This window comes from Lepus europaeus, chromosome 21 (genome assembly GCF_033115175.1).
Source record: "Lepus europaeus isolate LE1 chromosome 21, mLepTim1.pri, whole genome shotgun sequence".
Lineage (NCBI taxonomy): Eukaryota > Metazoa > Chordata > Mammalia > Lagomorpha > Leporidae > Lepus > Lepus europaeus.
This window is the reverse complement of record NC_084847.1, coordinates 7,851,246-7,863,902: the sequence shown is the minus strand read 5'-3', so window position 1 is coordinate 7,863,902 and position 12,657 is coordinate 7,851,246.

Genomic DNA, 12,657 nt, shown 5'->3' with positions numbered 1-12,657 from the left:
GTTCCTGGCTCCTGGTTTCAGCCTGACCTAGACTCACCTGTTGTGAATATTTGGGGAGTGATGGGAGTGATGGAACTTTCAGCAGGTGGAAGCTCTCGAGTGTGTGTGTGTGTGTGTATGTGTATGCATGCCTTTCTCTCTTTTAAATAAACAAATAAAACAAAGATCAGATTTTGTGCTAAACTCAAAAACAAAACAAAAATCCCACAGTGATCCCAAGCAGCCTGGACCCAGAGCTCCTCAGCCACCCCCACGTCCCTTGGTCTGGCTACATGTCCTAGCACAGGTCTTTCTTCCCATAGTTGCTCTCAGGGATAGCAATGAGGCTGGCATGGCACTCAGTCCTCACCCAGTGACACACCCTGTGCTTTGGGGCTTGTCTTTTGCTTCTTTATGCTCGCTTCTCCCAGGCAGACCAGGCACAGCAAGGAAATGTAATAGATTTTCTGGTCTCAGCAGAGTGGAAGGTCACCTCCAGGCTCAAGGTCAGCCTGTCCATCGCTGCTGTGTTAGTACCATAGCTTGACTTTCTGATCAGTGGGAGGCCTGGGCGGGGGGGGGGGGGGGGTGCCGAGAGCCCCATGATTAGTCATGTTCTTCTCCAGATAATTAGTGTCTCCCTTAGATCTCGTTTATCTTGTCCACCCCTGGGCACCATAAGAGAGAGATAACCATTACTCATTACCCAACCATTGATCTCATTTGCTAACTTGTTAATTGGTTTTGTGACAACTTTGGTGGCGGATATTAAAGTAGATAAGAGAGGTCTACTGCAGGAAGAGAGGTCTACTGCAGGGAAGTTTAGAGAAAGATGGAAAGTCCTCTGTTCACACTCTGGCTGAGGCCACCACAGTGATGGTGTGGCCTGAAAGTGTGTGGGTCCAGTGTTCCTCACCTAGCGTATGGCACAGGCTTCCTGTTTGTTGTCGTCCTTTTGGATTAAGACATTCATACATTTCACAAGTCATACCCAGACCTGTAGCTAGAAATGTTAATACGTAAAAGCAGGAGTCTCTACTGAAGCCATCTGGAGGTAAATGCCAGCACCATCACTTTTTTTGTGAACTTAATCCAGTTATTGAAATTTCCTTACCTGAACAATTAAGTTAGTAATAGTGCATACTGTATAAAGTTGTTAGTGGCCTAAATGCATTTTTAGTCCATCATAAATCCTCAATAAATAACTCTTTCTTCTTGCTCCTTTACTTCTCCTCCTGCTTATCCCGGCTGGTATTGTTATTTCCAGTGGGGTTTATTTCACTGTGTCTTTCCAATAAACCTGGAGGAGAAGCAATGGCGTCACTTCTAAAGTCGTGTGACTTAGAGAGGAACAGACTTACAAACACAGCACCCCACTGCAGGGGTTTCGGCTCTGTGCTGTTGGCCTAGACTCACAGCCATCACTTTCCATCAACCATGTCGAGTTATAATGAATATAAAATAAAATTCTCACTTTTTTTGTCAAATGTGTGTGCCGGTGTCACCTCCACCACAGTCAGGAAACAGAACATGTCCGTCACCCCCACCCCCAAGTTCCCTTAGAACCCAGTCAATCCCTTCTGTCCCTAGCCTCGGTGAACTATCCCCGTACTCCCTGTCTTGAATAGAATTCCACACAAATGCAGTCATGCAGTATGTACTCTCTCGTGCTTGGCTTCTCTCCTTTGGCTTGGTGCTTTGGAAGTTCACCTTTGTGTGTGTTGGTAATTCGGTTTTCTTTCTTACGGGTAAGTAGTATTACATTGTGTGGCTATAATGTCCTTGGCTATCTCTTCATCAGCTGAAGGACATTTGGGCTGCTGATGGACATTTGGCTATTGTGAATAAGGTTTCTCAGAATATTTATGCACAGGTCCAAATCTGTATAGACATGGGTATTGACTTCTCTTAAGCAGACACAGGAGTAGAAGTGGTGAGGAATCACAGAATATTGCATGTAATAACAGGACTGCTCCTTGAGACCTATCTATATGAATAGCATTTTTAAATCCAGGGCTTTTTAAGAGAGTGTGAAATTAGAGCTGTACTAATAATACCTCCAATGTATGTGACATTCCTCTGATGGCTTAGGATTCTCTGCCCTAATAGTGACTGCTCCTGAATTAGGGTGATGTCTCTCACCTGGCCTGCACAATGCCGTTGGTATGTTATTTCCTTATATTAAAAATACACTGAGAAAAAAAATACACTCAGGAGACACCTCGGTTGCAATGAACTATTGCATTCATTCCGTCTTGCAGGGAACAGCCCTGTGCTCACGCAAGACACGTCAGACACTCTAGGAGTCAGTGGTGCCCACCGCATCGGTCTCTGGGTGATGCTAAACCCTGTGCCTGGGCAGGTGCCATCTGCTTCTCAGGGTCCTGCCATTGCTCCTGCCCTGTGTGTGTTCTGAGTGGGTGCCAGGATGCTGCAGCGAATGAGAAAGGCAAGGTCCCTTCCTCCTGTGGTCTCCGCGCCAGACTCCAGGAGAGTTTGGCTTGCAGTCACCCTATCTCCTCCTCCAGCTCGGCTCCTCTCCGTGCCTCATCAGTACTTTTCACCTTTGTTTGCGCCCCGCGGTGACTAATCCCCATTAGACTAAGGGACTGCGCTCTCAGGTGGGCACCTGCTGCCTTCTCGCCTGAGGCCCGAGACTCGCTGTCCACCTGCTTCTGTGTCTAACCAATGACTGTCGGGCTAGGTCCCGTCTTCGCTGTAATGTCACTGTCCCTGTGGTCTCCTCCATAATTTTGTTGATGACAATAGGAGCTTGATTAAAATCTGTTTCCTTGACGGCAAGGGGCTACACTGGATTCACCCTAGTTCCAAGAGTGTGTTCGCAAAATTTTTGATGTAATGAATGAATATTGCGAGAAAACTTAGACTGGGATCCATGCCTTGTTTGTAGCCCTGCTTCGAAAATCAGATTCCTATGTGACCTTAAGTAAGTCGACGGCCCCTTCGGAGGCTCTGCCCCGTCACTCAGGTTGTAAAGGCTTAGAGCTGGGCATCTGTAGGCCCTCTCCGTCCAAGGTTCTACACATCTCCCTTGCTCGTAACAGAATTACGACTTTCTGGAAATAACACACGACTGTCGTAACACACTTAAATAGTTCAGCACAGTGCAAAGAAATAATGCAAAACTTCAAACCCCCCATCCAGAGATAACCACGCATAGAGAGCGTTCCAGACATCACATGCTTAGGTACTAATAGAAGCAGGATCAACAGATAGAAATAAAATAAATGGGTTCATTGTATCCTGGCTTTTTTCAAATAGAACATTAAATTAACTTCTTCTTGTATTCAAGGGGAGAAAAAGAAATTAAAATAAAACCAAAGGTGTTGCTCAGCCTCAAAGCCTACCATCCTGACATTAAATCCTCCCAAGGCTGCAGCTGGACAAATACCAACGATTCAGATACAAAGAAATCTCCCAGCATAGGGGAAAGCATGTGCCTTTTAATTCTGAGAGCTGAAACCTGAGGCCCTAAGCAGGCAGAGGAGTCCGCAGGGTATGGAAGATTCGATTTGAGCTGGTTTGTGAAGGCCAAGACGGATGGCCGGCTGCCCGGCCTCGCGCCGTTATCGATGACAGCACAGTATTGACCCAGGCGATTCTGCTTGAGAAACCCAGGTCCTGAGGCTGCCTGCCAGGGCGGTGGAGCAATTCAGCAGAGAGCTCGGGCGAACCTGCCCAGTGAATCGCAGTCCAGGGGCGTCAACATCCCTGACTGCCTGACAAAGCTGCCCCAGCCACCAGAGTGGCTGAGGACAGATGGGCGAGGTTTTCAGGCTCGTCGCGAGACAGCATTCTGGTTTGATTTCCAGGGCCTCCGGCAGTGAATGACACGTGTGACTGAGGCTGGCCCTCCCACCCCACGGCCTCTTCTTGCTTCTGTAGCCAGACAAGCTCACAATTGCCTATTTGGAAGGTAGGAGTGGCCGTGGGGAGACACACAGATGTCTTGACCGATTAAGTAAAAGCATCAAAGGCACAGGGTAGAACTCCTGTGGGATTTCAGGGTGGGATAGAAAATTTAAAAAGGTGATGACCCTATAGGGTGGCACAGCGGCCACAGTCCTGGGTTTCTGGAGTTGGGGTCTGCCCTTGGCTGGCTGTGCAAACTGGGGCAGTTGTGTTAGCCTTTCTGGGCCTCACTGTGTCCCCTGCAGATGGAGATGAGGGTGGGAGTGACTGCTGGAGCTGGTTGTGTGCGTGAATGGCTCCCACAGGTCCTCACTAAGAGGAGGCTGCTCCTGTGACCTGACGCACATCAACCTGACCTCTTGGTGTCCTAGTTTTATTAACGGCAGTGAGAGCTACCCAGGAATAACATGCATTAATTCTCAGTGTGCACGCTCCAAAGAGGGAACTGACGAGGTTAATGAGTCTGCTACCAAGGTGTGGGTCAGGATTTGGGAGATGAGGAAGTCGCTGCAGGCCAGTGGGACAGGGACGCCATGAACCACTCAGCCCCAGCATGGGAGTGTTCCCACAGAAGCACGACAGAGGAGCCACACCCTGGCAACTCACTGTGGCACATGGAGGGGCAGGGGAACGTCCCAGTCTCTGCTGTGCCTCTCATGGAACCAGACAAGAAAACACGGGGAGGACGCAGCCCTAGGGAGAGGGGTCAGTTCCTCCAGGGCAGGCAGCACTGGGGAGTGTACAGGGGACGCCCAGCACAACTCTGCCGGTGCTGTTTTTAAAACTTCTTTATTTGTATTTGTTCAAAAGGCAGAGAGAATGAGATGGTGGATAAATAGATGCTAGATAGATACATAGATGACAAGGACAGCGACAGATCTTCCATCTGCTGCTTCACTTCTCAAATGCCTCCAACAGCCAGGGCTGGGCCAGGCCTGTTAATTAGGAGGCCAGTAATTCCATCTGGGTCTCCCACGTTGAGTGGCAAGCACCCAGCCTTTTTAGCCAACGCCTGGGGCTTCCTAGGGTGCACATCAGCAGGAAGGTGGAATTGGCAGCAGAGCCTGAACTTGACCCCAGACTCTGTGATATGGAATGCAGGCATCCCAAGTGGCATCTTAACCCTTGTGCCAAGTACAGGTGCTCTGTGATTTCACCCCACCTATGTCCCTCCAGGTGGTTATCGCTGTCCCCTCATCTCACAGAGGAAGGGGCAGAGGCTCAGGGAGCCTCATCCTAGCTGAAAGTCCAATCCGTGGCAGAGCTGACGTCCACACTGGGTTTGTCGGGTTCAGGAATCAACACATCATTGTTCCTGTTGCAGACGATAACCCTTGCTTGTTCCTGTAATGATCCCAGGAAAAGGAGGAGGAGGCAGGGAAAGCTCCGGACACACAGGGGATGGCAGAGCCCACCCCCTCCTAGCCACCACGACCACCTCTTCCTGGAACATGCCCTCCAACCCAGCCCTCTCCCACTTCCTCCATGGCTCCCCATGGTCCTCCTGGAAAAGTTAGGTCTCCCTCCTGCCCCATCTCCAGCTTCTGCTTCCTCCAGCCCCACTGTATTCCCTATGCTCCAGCCGCAGGCGTGACCTAAGCCTACACGCACGGTACTGCCAGGAGAACAGGACCAAGGAAAACGGAACCGAGAGGTTTATTCCAAGGGATTGGAGGCTGGCAAGTCTGAAGTCCACAGGGCAGGCCAACAGGCTGGAAGCAGGAGCAGGATTTCTCCTCTGAGTTTTGCACTAGTTGAATGGGAGTCACCCACACCATCGAGGATAGTCTCTTCCACTTCAAATCATCTGACTGGTATGGGCCAGGCCATTAAGGTGCCAGTTAGAATGTCACAGCCCACATCACAGTGCCTGGGTTTGATGCCCAGTTCTGGCTCCCAGCTCCAGCTTCCTGCTGTTCCTGTTGAGGGCTCAAGTGGTTCAGTTCCTGCCACCCACGTGGAAGACTTGGAGCCATGGGCATTTGGAGAAATGAACCACCAGATGGCACCTCTCTCCTCCCTCCCTCTCTCCCTCCCTCCCTTTCTCTCTCCCCCTCTCTCTCTCTCCCTCCCACTCTGTCTCCTCTCTCCCTCTCAAATTAAAAACGCATGTTAAAAACCATTTTAAAGGAATAAATTGATTCTAGATACAAACCTTTGTCTGGAATACCACCAGAGCAGCGGCTACCTCTGGGTGTGACAGAATAGCTGGATGCCGCAGCCTGGCCACGCTGACACACCGCAGCAACCTTCGCAGCGTCCCTCCACACCCCCACTCCTCGTGGCAGCCGTTCCTTCTGCCTGGGCCACGCCTTCCCTCGTGAGGTCTCCTTGGCTCCCTCAAGCCGAGTGAGATGGCTCGGCACCGAGGGCTCAGTCTGCCTCAGCATTTATCACAGGGCACAGCCAATGTGTACTCCCCGCCCCCAACGTTAGGACAACATCTCCTGGGGCAGTGGCTGGGGATTCTTCTAACCCAGCGTCCCCAGCACCAAGTACATTTCCTAGCACATGAAAGAGGCCCAATACATATTTCTCCAATGAGCCAATTTGTTACAGATAAGAAGGAGAAAGTAAAGGGGGGGGGGGGGGAGGAATAGCCCTGAAGCTCGGAGGGACACAGGGAGAACTCACTACTCATAAAATCCACCAGTGGGCAACTGTTATCTCATTCAGCTAGGATTTCCACGTCTTTGTCTCCACGGTGCGTGGAGCTAAGTGGAGGCACACGGCCATGGCACTGGCTGAGCCCTTCATTATAAAGGGGCCGGGGGCCTTTGCAGGTCTGCGAGCGGCCCTGCAGTCGGCATTCTGCAGTGTGTGGCGCTTTCCTGCCGCCTGCCACGGCCGCCGAGGGGCTGTAGATCATTCCACTGCAGCTGTCCAAGTGATAAGTGCTTGGGGATTGGGAAGGGGCCTGGGGACAGGCTCCTAACCTCGGAGCCCTGCTGGGCTATTTCCGAGGCTCAGCGCCGTGAGCTGTGCTGGGGGGGGCTTGATTCTTTATCTCTCAGCAACAGGAGTCAGCATGAAGGTTACTCTCCTGGTGGAGGCCGTGGGGACAAGGTGCCTGCGGCCAGGTTTCCTGAGAGAGCAGGTCCTCCAGCTGTCTGTCTGGTAGGCAGGCCCTGGAGATGTGGTCACTTTAAGAAGGCTAGAATTGCCTTCTAAACTCACCTAAGCTTTGGACAATTATTTAAAGTCACTCAGGCTTCTTCTATTTATCCATAAAGGGGGGGGGGGGGGGAGCAACAATAGCTGCTGCTTTGTAGAATTGTGAAGATTAGATGAACATAATTAATAAATACATATGTGAAAAATTTATAACAGTGCATGAAATGCAGTTACCACCATGTAGATACTTGTCATCATCACCATAGTCACCTCTAGTGTCACCACCATCATCACCACCATCATTATCCTCATCGTGCCAACATCAGCCTTATATAATATTCATCACCACCACATCACCACCATCACTATCCACATCATGCCAACAACATCGTTATATAATATCACTATGGTATCGTTATAACCATCACCACCATCATCACCATCACCATCCTCATCGTGCCACCGACATCATATCATATTCGTCATCACCACTGTCACCACCATCATCATCATCATCACAGTATTGTTATGACCATCACCACCATCATCACCATCACCATCACCATCATGCCATCGACATCCTTATATTCAGCATCACCAGTATTACCACCGGCACCATCATCATCGCCGTCTGCGTCATTGCCCTCGAATCGTTAGCTATTTGTGGATCCCATTATGTATCAGATGCTGTATCAGGCTCCACAGATTTCTAGAGGGTGAATGGTAGACTTTTCTCTAAGAGGAAGCTAAGCATGCAGGTGTCCCAAAGGCTGGTTCAGAGCGTGCAGAGGAGAGGGAAACAAAGGCTTCTAAGACGAGCCGTGTTTGCCCTGACTCTAAGAAGGCCCAGGAGGGGAGAAAGCCGGATAGACTGACAGGAGAGTGCTTCCTGGGGTATGAGACAACGTTCCAGAGAGAGGGAAAGTGTGGAGACCCAGACCTGGGACGCACAAACAGGGAGCCGGATGACCCACGGGAATCTTGATGGAGACAGGAAAGCAGAGCAGATGTCCCCTCTGAACATCCCTGAGACCCATTCAAGACTGTAGCAGCTTCCTGGATCCTGCCACACTCTCACTTGCTTTCTAAATTGGTGAAAATGTCTCTCTCAGCCCGTTTCCAAAATATCCATAGAAAAGAGGATAAAGCTAGATGGATAAATCTTAGATAAATCTGTCCCAGATCCCTTCGTCTGCCCGCGAAAGCTCACAAGAAGGAAAAGTTGCCATCCACATTTTCTGTATATTCATCCATCTGATTTGATGCATAGGTTTTTTTTTTTTTTTTTTTTTTTTTTTTTTTGACACGCAGAGTGGATAGTGAGAGAGACAGAGAGAAAGGTCTTCCTTTGCTGTTGGTTCACCCTCCAATGGCCGCTATAGCCGGCGCATCGTGCTGATCTGAAAGCAGGAGCCAGGTGCTTCTCCTGGTCTCCCATGGGGTGCAGGGCCCAAGCACTTGGGCCATCCTCCACTGCCTTCCCGGGCCATAGCAGAGAGCTGGCCTGGAAGAGGGGCAACCGGGACAGAATCTGACGCCCCGACTGGGACTAGAACCCAGTATGCAGACACCGCAAGGTGGAGGATTAGCCTATTGAGCCGCAGCGCCGGCTGATGCATAGTCTTAACAGTTCTCAGTTCTTGGGTCTCTGCTGTATGTGCCTGGTTTGTCCTAGAGTCTAGACCACCAACACAAGCAGGCAGTGCACTATTGAATTTCTGCAACAGCTGCAGCCTGAACCCACTTCATAGATGAGAACACTGAAGTCCAGAGGGCTTGCCTGGACTGTCCACGCTTGTGCAGGTGGTCTGCTGAGTTCTGAGTCTTTTGATGATAACTTGAGAATGATGCGGTACAGTCCAATATGGTAGCCACTACACATGTGTTCCTACTTACAAATTTAAATTAATTTTAGTTATATAAAAAATTCCATTCAGCATTGATTGTGTCTTAGCAAGGGTGTGGCTGGTGGCTGCCATGTCAGATAGTGTAGGCATAGAACACGTCCATCAGCATGGAAAGTTCCAGGGCCCAGCATTGCTCCCTGTGTCTTGTACTGTCAAAAATCACGCCTCATCTAGTCATGGCTTTGCAGCACCTCGTACTTAAGATGCTCGGGAGACCGGCAGACCTCCCCTCATAGGGCTCCCACCCAGGAATAATCCATTCAGAAGGCAGTTAGGCAAGGTGAATCGTGCAAGGTGTGATCAATCAAAACAGAAGGAGGAGAAAGGAGCCATGGTGTGAGGCAGCTGCTCCAGATGTGGGGAGTGCACGTGAGAAGACCAGGCAGAGCCTCCCGCGCGTCAGCTCCCCCACACCATGGATCCTGCCCAGTGTCTCCACGCTGCCGTACACAGCCCTTTACAGATGCTGATCTTGCAGTTTCCACATGGATCCAAGTACACTGCCAGACATGGTGCAAGAGCTGCCATTTGGGATGTTGATTCGACAGCCTGGATGTGAGAACAGAGTTTAACTCTGCACGTCTCTGAGACAGGGCACAAGTCCTTCTGTGGCTCTGCATCTCCGTTCTGAACCCTCTGGAGAAAGGAGACCTTACAAATATTTGTGATGATCAAATAAAATGATACATTTAGCCCCTCCCCTACCCCTGCACATTTGAAAATTACGGTTCTGAGGGTCGTTTCAAGTGAACTTCAGGGTACTTCCTCTGGCCCCAGGACTAGATGCCCATCTTGGAGAGCAAAAGGGGGAAAGAGGCCGGCGCTGTGGCTTAACAGGCTAATCCTCCACCTGCAGCGCCGACACACGGGGTTCTAGTCCCGGTTGGGGCGCCGGATTCTGTCCTGGTTGCCCCTCTTCCAGGCCAGCTCTCTGCTGTGGCCCGGGAAGGCAGTGGAGGATGGCCCAAGTGCTTGGGTCCTGCACCTGCATGGGAGACCAAGAAAAAGCACCTTGCTCCTGGCTTCGGATCAGCGAGATGCGCCGGCCGCAGCGGCCATTGGAGGGTGAACCAACGGCAAAAGGAAGACCTTTCTCTCTGTCTCTCTGTCTCTCACTGTCCACTCTGCCTGTCAAAAAAAAAAAGGGGGGGGGGAGAGTTCTGTTTGTCTGAGTTCCATTTTACAGACAAGAACAGTTAGTGTGGGCTAAAGTGGTGTATATGAGTGGGAGCCACTAGCCAGAGAGACAGAGGGGGCTGGAGCTGCCAACCACTGCATCGCTCTCCTTCCCACTCTGATTGCCTCCTCATCCTTGGCCAAGCCGTGACTCGCTCTCTGCTGCTAGGACTCACAGGCCCTGCGCGGCCTTGCATTGTCCCAGCTTCCCCGGGAGGGCCCTGGGGACCATTCACTGAGCACTTACCGTGTGCGCGTATTGGACACCCACACTAGTGTTTCATCTCTATACACAGCCGCCTACGGTGCAGGAGCGGAAACACCACAGAGAAGTGAAGTGCGTTGCCCAAGGCCTCAGCGCCAGTGTCGCTGGCAGAGGTGGTGATCAAGGCCATATTTTGTGACTCTGAAGCCTTGCACAGCTCACTGTCCCCTGGGGTAGCAGCATTTAGTGGTTGCCCAGGGCTACAGAGAGGCGAGGAGACAGGTTGCTGCAGCTGTCTGTGCCGGGCTAAGGTGCTGCCAGGGCCTCTTTTCCAAGTGCTCATCAAACTGCCCCGTGGGACTGCTCACTGTGGCACATGCTCCCTGCACTGGGTTGAGAGGAGAGACATCATGAGGGCGGAGCTTCCTGGAGAGGGGACGGTGGAGGAGGGTGCCGGGGATTCCTCCTGGGCTGGCAGAGGCTCCCTTCATGCTCAAGCCTTGCCTCTCCTCCTCCCGGTTGGGCTCTGGGTGCTTACCTTGTTTATTACACTTAACCGCATTTTTCGGTGAAAATGCTCCTAGAGGAATTTCCTAATTAAATGGAGAAGCAATATTCTCAAATTATTTTGGGCAAACTCTATTTCCATTTCCTGCTTGGAGAAGAAATTAAAAGCCCACACTGACCTTTTGAGAAAGATCAAGGCCAATTTTATTTCTGTGTATCCGTTCCACTGCCGCTTCCTCCTCTTCCTCCCCCTTCGTCCTCTCCCTGCGGATGTGTATCTTAGGTTTAGAATAAATACAGTCCCTGTAACTGGGGACGAGAGGGCAGTGGGAATACAGTGGCTGGCAAAGTGCTCGGCCGTGGCTCGTGTTGGCGTTCGCTGGTTGGCCGGCATGCCCGTATTCACATCTATGCTGTTACTGTTCTGATCTTCCCGAGGTTTCTGGTGGCTGGGGATCACAGCCTTGGTAGAGCTGTGCTGTCACTTCTGTTTCCATCGGGACACAGCATCCGCAGCCTCCACCATCCCTGGTGCCTTGTAGATGCCCCACAAGGACTGGCCAATGCTGCTTTGTGTGCCTTTTGTAACATTTAACACTGCCTGGCCCCACGTCACCAGTGTTTTCCTTTTCCTCTTAGGATGCACGTCGCAAGAGGGCCCTGCACTGCCTTGTCTCCGGCCCTGGCAAGAGGCATGGAGGATTTGTTGGATAAATGATGCCCCAGAGAGCCACCGTTAGCCGTCCAGGAGGAACAGAGCGTCTCAGAGGGAAATGGAAGGTAGGCTTGTCTTCTTGAGGAAGAACGACTGGAGGAGTGTGATAAGGAGTTTCTCCAAACAGGAGCACTGTGGTTAGTACACACTGCATGTCCTTGTGAGAACAGTCTCTACCATCCTTTGCCAGCTGCTTGGGGGTGGGCCATTGTATATGCACCCTCTCATTCAATCTGTCACGGTGCTGTACGTGGCAGGTATCATCGCCGTTTTGTAAAAATACTTATTGATAACAAAACCAACAAAACCAGGGTGGACAGAGGTTAGGTAGCTCATCAGAATCACGGCTGGCAGCGGGGCCTTTCTCGACCGCCTCGCACTATTATCTTCCTTGGTGTGAAAAACATTTACAGCTTCATTGACATCATTAACCAGTCAGGACTTAATACTGACCTAAACTGAAGGGGAAAAAAAAAAAAAATCGGCGCCCTCTCCTGTGTGCTAACAAGGAGCTCTGTGCTTCTCAGAAACTAATCCCTGTATTTCCATAATTGGTTCTTCTCCTCTTTTCGCTCTCCCAATGTCAACATGCATTTTGCCACCCATGGTTTTCCACTCTCCAGCCACGTTCATGCTCTCTCGACAGGGGCCTGCATTTCACCTCTGTTATCTAAAGTCCTTGTACTGCAGGATTTTCAGTAACGCCGCAGCTGAGCTTCCAGAGAGCAGGGCCCTTGTCCGTTCTGTTTTCTTGTTGTCTGTTCCATGCTCTGCACCAAGACCAGTTCCAGGCGCAGAACATTTCACACCATAGATACTACTGCCCAGGACCTGGATTTAACCTAGTGGTTAGGAGGCTCCCACCCTACAAGGAAGTGCCTGAGTTGGTTCCTGGCTCTGGCTCCTGACTCCTGCTTCCCATCAGTGCAGACCGAGTGAGGGACCACCCACACGGAAGCCCAGGATTGAACTCCCTGCTGCCTGCCTCCAGCCCCAGCCCAGCTCCAGCCCAGCCCCAGGTGCTGTGGGTATTTGGAAAGTGAAATGGCCGATGGAAGGTCTTCCTCTCCCTCCTCCTCTCCTTCATACTCTTTCTCTCTAATAAGTAAATAAAATTTTGA